The 13,540-nt window shown below is 36.0% G+C and overlaps 2 long non-coding RNA genes across 11 annotated transcripts in view; one reads left to right on the top strand and one right to left on the bottom strand.

Annotated features, from left to right (window-relative positions):
- LOC111924908 (uncharacterized) overlaps positions 1-13,540 on the top strand; it is a 171,156-nt gene that overhangs the window by 99,207 nt on the left and 58,409 nt on the right. The window lies entirely within an intron of this gene.
- The window catches only part of LOC111924909 (uncharacterized), a 47,780-nt gene continuing 36,127 nt past the window's right edge, over positions 1,888-13,540 (bottom strand). Inside the window, exon 2 of the long non-coding RNA XR_002861909.2 lies at positions 1,888-7,265. This is a non-coding gene — a long non-coding RNA (uncharacterized LOC111924909). The remainder of the gene's footprint in view (positions 7,266-13,540) is intronic.

The following is a 13,540-nucleotide window of genomic DNA, read 5'->3' as shown; positions in this document are numbered from 1 at the left end:
AACAGGTTCTCCTCCTGCCTGTGCTCAATAAAAATGTGGAGAAAAGTCTGATGGAAAAAATATCAGGAATCATCTGTAAAATACTCTCTACTTTTTCTCCTTTCTCCCCCCAGGCACTGCACACAGTCTGAAATCAGAATTTACTGCCATTTTGCTGATGATTCAAGAGGCAGTGACCTTCTTTCCCAGAAAAATAATGAGTCATCAGCACAAAGCACAGTAAAACATGGTCTTTGAGTGGCCCTTTTTCCATGTCTGCCTATTTATCTAAGAACCGTGAAATACATCATGAGCATTAATGGCTATAAATTAGGTGGCAGAAGGTGGGTTGATATTTCTAATCCAGAACATGTTCCTGATGTACTCAGTGAGATCAACTCTATTTTAACTCTACTACCTTTTAGTGTGTTTATTTAGCTGATGAAGACCCGCTAGCTTAGCAACATTTAGCAATGTGCTCAAGGTCCTGTGCGAACATGGTGGCAAATTCAACAATGAACACAGAGATTTTAACTCCCACACCTCTGCTTCAGATACATTTTCTTGGAATTTTCCACGGATGTTACCCGGACGGCTCGTAGGAAGCAGATGTTTTTGTTGAAAATGCCACTTTTCTGGCAGCGACATTTCGATGTGATGGTTATTTGAATAGCACAAATGACCTCCCTGTACATTTGTTGTATCTGCTTGAGAATTTTCTTTCTGAGTTTTAGCTTGTAATTGTATTTTAAGGGCCGCTTCTGGCACCATTCATAGTAGCACAACAGCTATTAATTCTGCCTACCTTGATTTTCTTTTTCTCTTCCCTTTAACGAGTTTTTCACAAACTTTCATCAGCACAGATGAGGCCAGTGAACATAACAAATATAAAATAGATCTGTGAGACTCACTCATTAGACACATTTTATTTAAATGTGGGTGCAGCTTGCCGTAGCACAAGCCAGGCAATGCACACAAGTGAAGAGCACAGCCAGCAGTGATGAGAGAGGGGAGCTGGGGTTGCTCTTTGCTTTGCCTTGTCCTCCCACACTGCTGTGTGCCTCGGTGATCAACCTGCATTATTCACACAAGACTAGACACAAGGGGAAAGCTGGACTGTAGGTACCATCCAAACATAAAACCTAAAGCTTTAACTTGAACTATGCATAACAAGCCTTAAAACATAAAACATTTGTTTAGGTATGCAGCTGAGGATCAGTGTTTATACGCCTTGAGGGTCAGCAGTTTTCTCTTTCCTTGCAGAGTAATGTTAGCTGCTTTTTAAACTGGTATGTTCTGCTGGTCAAGTGTGCCTGTACATACATCTTTATACTTTTATATGTGTGTCCTGTGGTGTATATGTGTGTAAAGAGAATATATGTTCTTACACACAAAATGCCTGTGCATGCAATCCATGCGAAGAGTATCAGATTTCTGTGAAATACTTATCTTTTCTCTCAACAAACCTGAAATTGAAAAAAGAAAAGTCTAGCATGCTACCTTTTGTTTTTCCCAGAAGAAATAAAGCAATGTGAAGGCTGCAACTGGTTGACAAAACCTTTACACATCTGATTTATGTCATCCAACATCCAATACTGGGTATCACATCACTCTCCCTTCAACCCTCCTCATCTGCTTGCTTTTGTGTTATTCCTCTATGTGCAAATTGTTTGGCACACTAGTAATGGGATGTGGATAATGAGCTTGCTATTGCTGATGAAATATATTTCCCAGAAAAAATAAGAGTGTATAAGACCTTTAATAGATACTGGAAGAAAGAATGTGTCTCTTATTAGGTATTTTGTTACTTCTGCAGCCCTCTTAGATGTCTGTAATTTACTTTCCCATTTTGTTTTTGGAAGTTCATAGATCTAGACCTTGTTTGCATCAAAAAAGATTGCAATAATCTCAGGGAAAGTTATAGCAGGCCTTTATTCCTATATAAAGTAAACTTAAAATTAGATTAATTACACATCTTTTTACGTTAGATCTGCTTAAAAATTCTATTCAAACTATAATGTCATCATTAAGGCTCTTTCAGCATGGCAGAATTGACAATAGTTAGTTCCAACATGTAATTAGGACATATAAAAACCTTCACTATAAACAGAATTTTAATACCTACTACATCATCAGAGGAGAGATTTTATTTTATGGATTGCTTTTATCCTATTTTGAGCATCTAGCATGAACTGGTGTTTTTGTTAATGTGCAATGAAACAATGACAAGATCAAGTCAACATCTAAATTGTCTCATGTCAGGAGGAGTTGTGGACTTTTTCCCCCAGCAGCCTCACATGGTTCTTCAGGGCTAAGGCAATGCTGCAGCAGTTCTGACACAATCGACAATGTTCCACTCTTACATAGACAGTGTCCATAATTTATTTTCCTTTACTGATTTATTTCTTTTCGCTAGATGTGAAAATTATAATAGAGCTAACTTTTATTTTGAATAGATAGGTATTAGAAGGGTATTCTTTATCTTTCTGCCTGTATGGATTTATCTAGCATTAATTTTCATTTACAATCTTGATTGCAAAAGGCATGCACAGAAATCTTTATATTTCTCAGTGTTCTTACTGGAGCACAGAGGTGTCAAATACTATCAGGTACTAAATTAGCAAGGACATTTTCACTGAAATTGATTTCTTGAGTCTTTGGAATCCTTGAAATCACTCAAAGTCCTTGTTGCTTTTCAGGTACCCTATTAATCTTTATAGTGTCGTATTGGCATTGTTGGCTAAAGGTTTCCTGCTCTGCTTTCTGGACAGATGTGAACAAGCCACAAAAGGGCAGGGATCCACCTTTAATTCATAAGAATACAGGTCTCTAAACTGGAGAGAAAAATCGTATTAAAAGCAGTCATAATTACAAGGTGTAAGTGAGACATAGGTTGCTGAATTATTCCTGGATAGAGATATGTCTGTGTTGATCCCTCTGCTGACTTAACTTTGCTGGTCTCCAAGTGTGGTTTAAAATCTCATAAAGAAGTGGTTCAGAGCTAGGTGACTGATTCTTATCAAAACTCAACACCTACCAAAAATTATTAGCAGAAGTGGGGACAAAAAATATGAAGAAAAGGAAAGAAGAAAAAGCTTGTAACAAGGAGTAGGGAGTGTGGTAGAAGGAGGGAAGGAGGTGGACTGCAATTGTAAAACCCCATTTGCAGGGAAACAAAGAGCAATCAATGTAATAGCAGTATAAAGCAGTCAAAAAAGGACAAAGGCTGCAGTCTGACATCTTTTATTCCTGAGCCCAGGTGGAGCTATAATTGGCAGTCCCAGCTTGAAGATGAATACAGTGTAAAAGAGCCCTCCCTTTGGAAGAGCAGACAAAGAAGTGTCAGGTTTTCAGAAGAACAGTCAAAGAATCTCTAGTTTTTTTAAGGAGGAGGGGGGAGGAGAGGACTAAAAAAATAAAAAAATAAAAAATTAAACGTGGTCATAGGGTGAAAAAATCTTGGCAGGTTTTGAAACTTGTGGTTGTTCCTGCTTACAGTTGTTACAGAGCAGCGAGAACAGTCACCTAAAGAGTACCTGACATCCTCTCAAGGTGCTGCTGGCCATATCTGCAATTTGGGTGCCAAATGCCGATCCCTTTGTTCACAATTAACAGGGATGGCAGAAAATCTGGGCACAATCAGTTGTGATCATTGACATTTAGATTTAACTAAGACAGACTGGCTGCTTTCTTGCTACACAAGAAGGATAAAACATTTTATCATGGAATATCTTTAGCCTGAGCTCAGGATTCCAGCTATAAGGCCCTTTCCACAAAAAGGAACATACAGACTGTGTTGAAACATAAAAATATTCAGTATAAGCAGAAATATAAAAAATATTTATGTTTTTTTTTTTCAATGTAATTTAATATCAATACCTTGTGTCTCTGTTTTCCTGGCTCAGCTCCTTAAAATTAATTTTTTTAAAGTTCATGAAAAATCTCTGAGGTGCAGATCCCAAAGTACACAGATTTGGTGATAAGAGTGCTTTATTCCTTTTTTGAAAAACAGCGATGGAAAATATCTGAAAATGTAAAAAAGACAACATCTAGGGAAGAAGTGCATCACTTACAGCCTCTTCTAATAAACTAGTTTCTTAGGGAATAACTGCATTAAAATTAATCAGAGAGCTACACTTCAAATTAACCAGCAAAAATTCTCATTTTCTTTCCAGATATTATGTTTAAGTGTGCTTAACTATCATTTACTCAGTGGGGGACAGGGATAAAAAAGGCATATTATATGAATGCATTGGTTTACTCTTTTCTTCTGGCCAATAATAGATCAGGAATGAGGACTTAGTTTTCTGAGATTGTTAGTTTGTAGCCATTGACCTTCTGTTTCAATTTTTAATTTGAACTCTGGATGGAATATTTTTAACCTCTAGAAAATTCTGCTATTGTTGACCTTCCAAATTTATGATCTTAGAAAACCTACTGAAAGTAGGTTTGCATTTCTGGGGGTATGTATGTGTCTGTCAAAGTCTGTGTGTGTATACACACACGTACAGACACACAAAAGGTCTTAAAAACTAATTTAGTGACCTAATCAGGTCTATTCCAGGATTCTCTTAGCAGTAATGGCCATGAGCAGATGCTTAGAGTAGGTGCAGTATGAATGTGATCCTTGAGACTAATATTTTCCTAAGACAAATTATTTTCAACCAAGAATTTTGTGTCTGCTCCTCTCAGGAGGAAGCGTCACAGTGTTCAGGCTGGCTAATGAAAATAGCTCCTGACAAGTGCTGTCCCACAAACCACATCCAGGCATCATCTGGCATGTGTCAAAACAATGTTAAGGAGTGTGATAACAATAAAAGAGTGCAACAGTCCTGGTACAGTACTGTACTGTATTCCTGACTGTGCCCTGGCCTTATTTTGTGTAGTTGCATAGGTTGTAGTTGCTAAATCATACTTCACTTACTCTCCATATAAGTGGGCTCTTCCCAGAGAATAACTTTGTCTTTCCTTGTCTACAAAAGAAGCAACATCTGGAAACAGATGTCATCTCTGCTGAAGTGTCTCTAGTGCAGCAACAGGTGGAGTGTCAGCAAGCTTTCATTCTCCTATCATTTCTGTTTTGGATCTGTTCATGTACACTTCTCCATGTGTAAAAAAAAATAGGAGCTAGATATCAGTAACTAATCAAATACATAAATTAAATGTTGACTTTCCACTTGCTACAACTAGGATGGGGAGAGAAAGGTAACAGTTGCAGCATATGGAGATGGTGAGCAGCCCAGGCATTGCATGTTCAGAGACCACAGATCTTGTTTTGACCTCATATGTGCACAGCCTGATTTGAAGGGTCAGCTCAATGAATTCAGTGAGACAAATCTGACAAATCCAGAGCATTTTACAGTAGGGTAGTTGAATTTTTCACTGACTCACTTTGCTGCTGGGCCTTCTGTGATTGCTAGACCTGAATGTCAGATTGCACTAGTTTGCCTAATGTCATCCATCAATTATAAAATGACATGTCTCCCTCGAATCAGTATGACTAGGTTGATGAAATGTACATCACAAACATGTATGTATACCATAAACAACAGTTATGATGAAAATTAAGGAGAGTTTTCTAGTGAGTACATATATGGACAGTGATTCAAGACTGTGACTGTCATTCATTTTAACTTCTAAAAGCTGTCTAAGTTACTTTTTTGCAACCCATTTATCCAGCATTTTCTCCAGTGACTTTTCTATCTTTACAAGTGTAAAACAGAATAATGATGTTGAAGTATATCAATATGTATTAGCTCTACACATGCAATGAACTGAGGTGTGCAGTAAAAACACCTATATACACTCATAATTACATGCATCCTGATACTCATGCAGAGCCTTGTGATTGCCATTAGTCTTCCTCACTAACTTTTAACTTTTTGTGTAATGCATATACATATGATTTCTAAGAATATGTAAAATTATTATGATATTTTTATTCATGGAATTTATGTGCATGTGGGCATAAAGTAATAAGTTTCATACTGAAAGAGCTTAAAAAAACAAACTGCTAAAGTGGGATGCCAAAGACAGGACAAATATAAAACCTAGGTAGGAAGTTGGGACATCTGTTTTCTGATAAATGTTATGCATTTTATTTTTCACTTATCCAGGGCTGTGCTATTTATCACTTGTGTTTACCTGCTGTAGTTGCCGCACAGACTGCGAGTGCCTGAGGCAGGGACTGTTTTCTTTGTTATATGTCTGTACACTACATAGCACAATCGATCCTTGATTACGTGCCTAGGCAGTGGCATGGTGTATATAAATAATAATAACTTTCCAGTGCATGGCCTTTTGCGACTGAATTAAGGACAGAGTGGGACGGTGAAATAGCTGTATTGTAAATTGAAGTCAATAAGGACAGCAGACAGCCTTTGTTGTCCCTGAATACATCATAAAAATAACATGCATGAACAGCGAAACTCTATTTTGGTTCAAAAGAGCCATTAACTAGCAATGACCTAAATTCACTTTATTTCTTAGTGTAGTTTGGATGACCTTCCATACTTGTCAGACAGGACTGAGCTGGATTTTCTGCCAGTGCTTTAGGGAATGACAGGTCTGAGTGGTCTTCATAATCTATTAATCCTAATCCAATCTACCTGTACAAAAAAAGGTTGTTAATTAATACAAGTGGTACAGTTTATGAAATAGACATTTGTCCTCTTAGAATATATTTGGAATGACATATCAATGGGAGAATATTTTCACCATGGAAGAGTATAGTTGCAATTGTGCTCTTGTCCTACTAGTGCTCATTAAAAAAAACAAAAAAAAACAACCCTCCCAAATTTATGTCAAAATAGTATGGAACTGTTTAGTAGGTGGGAGCTTGAAAGGAAGGTCAGTGGGCAGAAGCCTATGAGTATGGCTGGTTCCTGCAATCTTCCTTAATGGCCTGCTATTTCAGCATCAAGTGGCTGAAAGGAGGAAGAGTTAAGGCTGTCTGAAAATCAGTTTGTCATCACTGAGTTTCTGCAGACACTGTTGGCAAGTGTGCAATAGCTGGACTGGACTGCCATAGGGAAGGATGTAGCCTCCTGGGTACACAGTAGTCAGCAGAACTGGGAGATTTAAAGAATATCTTCAGTCCTTGAACAACTCCTGAAAGTGGATTTTAAGTCCTAATGAGATCCCTGTGGTCTGTGTGATGAAGCTGACTGTCCATGATAGTCCCCTCTAGACCAAGCTTCTTCCTTGGAGACAAAGTTATGGAGGTGCATTTTACTCATCTGTTCTGTAGGTCACAGGGGTACCAGTAACAAGGATCAGCTTCCCACCTAAAAGACATTGTTGAAATAGTTCTGTTGAGCATAAAATTAAGAAGGAAAAACACCACAAGGCAGGAAAACCTCTTAGGAATAGAGAGCAATCAAGAATATCATTATAAATTAAAATAAATTATATTGCAAACCTTATTTCTCAAATTACTCTCTGCCAATGTCTTTAAAAATATCTCTAGTAAACTAACTTTATTTCTGTCTTACCTTGATCTTGACTCATCCAGACTGTTTTTATCCAAGTCTCCATTTCAGGAAAATATTAAGACACAGACCTTCTGGAAAAGGAATTCAGAACTGGCCTCATGACAGTGGTTATATCATCACCTTTATCATGACTTGGCTAAGCTTACCCATTGTTCTTGACTGTGTGCTGGAAATGTGGGGTTCCAAAGAGCCTTATGACTATTGTGGGAATAAAAATTTCCTGATGTTACTCCTGGGAAAATCCTGGCAGCAAGAAGCTGGTGAGCCGCTGAGTAATCCTATGCAAGCCTGACAGGTTTGGCAAAGCTAAACCTGACTGGTTTGAAGTTCACTTTCACTGAGAAGCTTATTAATATTTTCTGCCTGATCAAACTTGGTAGAGTTTTGATATGATGTAGAAAAATTTGAGTAATATCATTTTTTAATTCTGGGAAGTTCTTTTTAGAAATCAAAATTGTGAAAAAACCAAACAAGTTTGAGAAAATCTTATAGTGCATATCTCATTAATTTTCAATAGTACAAAGGTTTACAAGCTGCTAGCAAAGACTGAGTATTTTTCCTTGTTTTTACATTTTAAAACTTGTTATAAATTTTAGGGAAGAAATTTAGGAAGTCTCCCATAACCATCTGGACCACCTTAAATAATATGTATTACTTGCCTGGTTTACCCTATGGTAGCTTTGAATTTGTCCAGCAGAGGCTTAGCAGTATATGTGGTACATCACATGCAGCAGTCAGGGCAGAGAAACTAAGACAGCAGGGGCAGAGGAAAGGCTGGCAAAAAAAGCACTCTAGAATTTATTTATTTTTTTTTTTCTGGATTACTTTGTTGCTTCTGTGAAGTTTTACACACCTTACAAAGTAATTCATGAGTTTTTAAAGTTCATAAAGGCAGTTAGTGCCCAGCAGTAATGTTTTTCTTGTACAGTAAGCTTACTTGCCAGTTGGAAAGATGTTTGACCTAATGCAAAACCCTCCTAGGTAAAGAGAATGTTATGTTGTTTAAGCACAGTAAATTCAATTGACACGTGTGTGTATGTATGATTGTAAGTATACATATGTGTGTGTGTAGGCATTATACATTTAAATTGGATTTTCCTCTCGCCTTCTTTGAGCATCTTTATTCACAGTATATCTGTCTTGGCTCAGTTACTGATCCATTTTTACATCTTAGGTAACATTTTGAAAAGTGCCATTGTATGTAAGGAAGTAAATGGCATTCAGACTCTGAAGGCAATTTAGGTGCTTTTGAAAATGGGGTCAAAGTTTCCTTGTCATTTGGATGCATAAAAATTTTTACTTTCTGTGGTTATAACAATTTATTATTAGTATCACAGTAACATAGAGGAGGCCAGTCATGCGAACAGAACTCCATTGTGCAAGGTTTTGAATAAACATATTCTAAATAGACAGCCTCTGACTCAGAGGATTTAGGAATTACTTTTTTCCTCTGTCTGCCCCTCTCTTTTTTTTAATTCGTTATTTTTTTTTAAGCAGAATACAAGTAATGTTAAGATTTAAATATACAATGTTTGAGTAGTTTGGAAGGAAACAAAACTGAATTCACTCATCCATGATTTTTAGTAAGGAAAAAGAACAGTTGCAAAACTCTAAAATTTCTGATGCTAAAAATTCCACTTGATTGTGTAAAATAATTTATTAGATTTTCATGTATTGTACACTAAAACAGATGTTTATTGACTTACAGGAGTGGGGTTCTGTTCATTTGTATCAGACCCACTTGGCCTCTAGAAGAACTTAAAGAATTCTACCTGGATAACTGTAGTCAAAGTTCTTTGCTTAGGTAGATATGTCCACTTGTCAGCAAGGTAAAATAACTTTTCGCTCTTATTGTCTTTACATGGCCTGTCTAAAAGCCAGCACAATTCTGGTACATTGTGGCAAAATGTTTCTCGTGCAAAAAATGAGTGGTATTTTCTTCCCTGATCTGCACTTTGAGTCGTGGAAAAGAAGTCACTGATGTCAGAAAGTCTGAGATAACTCCTTAGGAGATGGATGTTTATCTATGCTCAGATACCCCTTCCAAACTGACCAGTACATGTGTGCTGTGCTGTGTTCAGGTTCTCAGCTTCTGCCATCCAAAGCACCAGAACTCCTCCTTTCTGCATCATTCTGGAACTCTTCATCACAGAAACCACTGTGTGTGGAGGCTGGTATTTTCCCTGATTGTCTCAGCAAGTGAAGTTGGGAAATGTCTGGGATATTTATCTGAACACTCTGGAATTTTCCCTGGAGATGAAAATACTAGAATTTGATCCTCCATATCCTTAAAACAGTAGAATATTGAGATGGTTGTATAGAAACTAATTTTGTTGTATTAAAAATATGACATTTCAATTTATTATTTACCTTTAAAATCTGTAGGCAAATAATAATGATTTTTTGTTGTTGTTGCATATGTGAGTTTTCCAAATTGATTAAAATATTTGTAAAGGAATTACCAACAGTAATTGAAGTAAATGCTTGGGAAAGGAGGAGATTAATATAGCCTAACTAGGGTTTAGTGGGTTTTCTTTGTTTGTGTTGGTGATTTTTTTTGTGGGAGAGGGAGCAAGTGAGGTTTTTTCATTGTTCTTTAACCTGGAGCTGCCTGTGAACTAACTGGATCAAGCAGATAGCTCAGGTCTAGCCTAAAAAGTAGTGAAATATAAGGTTTCAAGAGAATTTTGTTAGATCTGTAAATGAAAACAAGAAAATGGAAATATATTCAGAAATTGAGCCCATTTCTATCTTAATTTTTATTTTTTCTCTCTTCTTTCATCTCCCACACCTTTTTTCTGTCCCTAAATATTGATTATTGACAAAATTCCTATACTTGCATTATATTTACATTTTTTAGCTGCTAAGTGCTGAAACTTACCCATTTACTAAGTAGTTTTCAAATGGCTCCCATCATTTCAAGCTCTGGGTGTCTTTTGCTTTATGACTGAGACATAAATGCTGCATAGAATTACCCATGCACAGAGAAACCTGCTAACCAACATAAAACAGTACTATCAATGATTAGCAAAAGTGTCCTGAAAATCAATGCACTGTAGGGATTTGAAATGTTAGTGATTTCACCAGTGTTTCAAGATTCAGCTACCAATCTCAGCTGCACCTTAGCACTAAAGTAATTTCATTTGGTAGGAATCAGTTAAATGTTCTACGTTTTTAAATTACAAGAGCCTTTGTGCTGAAAAAGCCCTGTATCTGCAAGCAAACTTTCCACAGACTTGGCCATATTGCACACACTCAAACACAAAGGGAACAATTACTGTATATGATGTCTCTCTGCTCCTTATAGAAGATATAGGTGGAGCATTAGGGAACTGTCTTAATCTGTAGCCCTGGTCTTGGCAATACTTACAGTCACTACTGTGTTCACTAAAATTTGTCTCCTTATTTCAGTGCAGTGATGGAGCTCTGGTTCCTCCTGCCCAATTATACTGCAGCAAGATCCCCTTCCTGCAGCACAGGCAGGCTACAGAGCACTGGAAAAAAAGCAGCTGGTACAGGCCCAGCTAAGTGAGTTGCTGGTTCATGGGTGCTATTGCACTGGAATTTTCCAAAATCCTACTTATGTCATTTACCTCACCAGACTGATGCTTTATACCAGGATGTTTTAGAAAAAGACTTTTTATATGCGAAAGTCTCACATTTACTTCTGTGCCCTACTCTGACATTTTAAATGGAATTTGTGAATCTGCTTCCTTTGCTTCTTTTCTTCGGTATGCTGTTCATTCAGACTAGAAGTTGATAACTCCTACAAAAACAAAACAGACCTTTTTATTTTGGGAGATGGAGAGATGTTTGGTTTGCAAATGAAATAAGAAAAATAAATGGAGATTTTCCTGTGTACTTGAAAACATTTCTTTGTCAGAAAATCCATTTCTCCTCCCAATCTATTTCTCTTTGAAGAAGAATTCTTTGCCTGACCTTTGCAGCCAGTTTCTGACCTCTTTTTGCCTCATTTTAATACGTGTGTGTACATGTATATTCAATGCTCAGATAGAATACTGGTACTTCTTTTCTCATCTTTGTGCTAGATGAATAGATCACATGCTAAGGATTTTCCTCTCCCTACCATGACCACTGTGAATATGTATGCACACACATGGAATTCCATCTAAGCCCCTTGTTTCTGAAAATGTTTAAACAAGAAATAAAATCATAAAACAAATAAAAAACATAAAAGACACAAAAATACTTATAGGTTGGAAAGTTGACATAAGTAGCTGGGAAATCTTTCATCCCTGTTTATTCAAGTTTTTTATTGGTCAGACACAGTTAGCTAAGAACATTTCTGAATACAGATATGCAAGTTGTGTTCTGCCTTGTTTTTCCTATGATTTTTATATTCTTGCCACAAGCATCTGTTAATAGAACCAGTCATAAGTATGAATGAATAATAAAAGGCTGATAAGCTTTTTAAGAACATGTCTATTTTAGTAAAGAAAGTGAATGCTGCATCTTGGTTTTTTTGCCTAGTTAATCCTATTACTTCCTAAAATAATTCCTCATGACTGGCCAGAATTAAAACTAATAGGAACAGCAAATGCCAGTTCAGTCTCACTTAATCCGAACCTAATCTGATGGTAGACATAGTGAATTGCTTCAGCATGACCTTCATCTTTTTCTTTGTTCTTAATTGGCTAATTGTGTTTACTTGATCAAAAAGTATTATACAAAATCTGGAACATGAAAGCTAACCTTATTGGTTTTAAGCTTTATTATTACAGAATTGGAGTTTTCACATAGAAGCAACAAAGAAAGATCTGAACTATGTTAGTCGCGGTTTTGCAAAACTGCACAGAAAAGAGCTGGAGGGGTATCAGTGATGAAACTGGTACTGATACTTGCTGAGAGCCAAGGCAGTTCAACATTTTTTTTGAAGGCACCATTTTAGTTTCTAAATGTCCTTTGAGAGAACTTTATTTTATTATTTTTTTTTTTAAATGAAAGAGAAAAGGGAGAGAGAGAGAGAGATTTTACACTCTTTCAATGGGGAAAGATCCATGTAACTTAAAAAAAAGCTACACAATTTTTAACTTTCATTTTCATTTTATATTAATACTGTTTTCAAATCTGAATGAGCCAATTGGCTTAACTTGGGGAAAATTAGCATTATTTGAAATTGACCACATATGTTAGAAGAACAAAAACAAGGCAAAAATCTCAAATATGTCAAAAAAAGTTAGTGGAAGAGATGGAAAAAGAAGATAGATCAATAAGGAATCTAGCATATAAGCTTCATTTTCTAAATCTTAAATAATCATATACCATATACTTTTTAAAATTTTTTTTTTTTGGCTTTTCACATACTGGTATTGTAGTGATATTACAAGTAATTCTTTAAATCTGAAAATTTTATATGAATTTTTCTGTGAATTTCCATTCATAAATTTGTTCATTTTAACATTATTTCTCTTTTAGTCTTGATCTTGATATTCTTAAAGTAATTTGAAATTGCAGTTTCTGTTACACTCCATTTTTTCCCCCCCAATATTTCTTAATGTTTAAGAGAAAAAAGAGCAAATGATTAAAAAAAGGATCTTTAATTTTGAGTGGAACAATTTCTACTTCATTCCCTTACATATTTAACTTGGTAATTTAGCTGCTAAAAGTGATAAAAGCTGTTATAATGCAGTTGAACATGTGAAGACTGATTTATTGTATGAGCTATTCATAAACAAGGAAGGCAATAAATATTTTTGACTGTCTTTAGAGACATTCATGCAGCTTCTATGATCTATTGGTAATACAGATAAAATCAGACCAGTATTTTTTAAACTAATTTCAGGGTTTGATCTCAGCAAAAATTATATTAATACTGATGCCCATTTTGATTTTTTACCAAAAATCCATTTGATTTTTTTTCACAAGGCTTATTACAGCCTAGCGATCACATTATATCTAATTAGTCATCACTTCTTGCTTCAAAAATTTACGTTCGCAATAGCTTATTTCTAGAAATGTAAGACTCTTTAATCAAGAAAAAAAAACCCAACAAACAAACAATAAAGCAGGAAAACAACAACAAAAACGACAAAACAACTCAGAAGATT

The sequence above is a fragment of the Cyanistes caeruleus genome, chromosome 1 (assembly GCF_971803275.1).
Source record: "Cyanistes caeruleus chromosome 1, bCyaCae1.hap1.1, whole genome shotgun sequence".
Taxonomy (NCBI): Eukaryota; Metazoa; Chordata; class Aves; order Passeriformes; family Paridae; genus Cyanistes; species Cyanistes caeruleus.
The sequence above is the reverse complement of the archived record's forward strand: the minus strand, read 5'-3'. Positions and strand labels throughout refer to the sequence as shown.